Source organism: Arachis ipaensis, chromosome B10 (genome assembly GCF_000816755.2).
Source record: "Arachis ipaensis cultivar K30076 chromosome B10, Araip1.1, whole genome shotgun sequence".
In the NCBI taxonomy this organism is placed as follows: domain Eukaryota; kingdom Viridiplantae; phylum Streptophyta; class Magnoliopsida; order Fabales; family Fabaceae; genus Arachis; species Arachis ipaensis.
This window is the reverse complement of record NC_029794.2, coordinates 7,166,261-7,166,928: the sequence shown is the minus strand read 5'-3', so window position 1 is coordinate 7,166,928 and position 668 is coordinate 7,166,261.

Genomic DNA, 668 nt, shown 5'->3' with positions numbered 1-668 from the left:
TTAAAATTAAATTCTAAAAATATATATGTAATTTAATTTATATTTAATATATATTTTATATTTTAATTTTAGTGGTTGACTAGTATTATTTTTAACCGTAATAACATTACGAAAATATAAATTTTTTAAAATTACGGTCTACTTTATCCTAATAGTATAGATTATGCATGGCACAAAAGATTTATAAAATCAAACTACTTTTACAAAAAAAAATTCGTAGGTTGACAAAAGTCTCCGGCTAAAAAGACCAAGGTCTCTGTAGATAAAAAAAATCAAATAATAAGATTTTTAGTTATTATTTTTATATGAAAAAGTCTAATTAATTAATTTTTGTATTTGTTATTTAAAAATAATATTTTTTCTTTATGTATACAAAAATATAATTAGATATTAGCATAAAAAAATTTGATTGATAGTTATAAAATTAACTCAAAATTAAAATTTTTAAACAATTGAATCTTGGACTTTAACTTTTAATTATAACATTAGTATTCTCTCCAAATTATATGTAATAAATATTTAAAAGAAGAGAAATAAAAATATAGATTAAAAAGATAAGCGGTGAAAATTTAAAACTAAATAAAATAAATATGTATATAATAACAATAATAATAATATTTTTTATTTAAATTATATTATTTTGTTAATTTTGTTTTCTGTAGACAAGA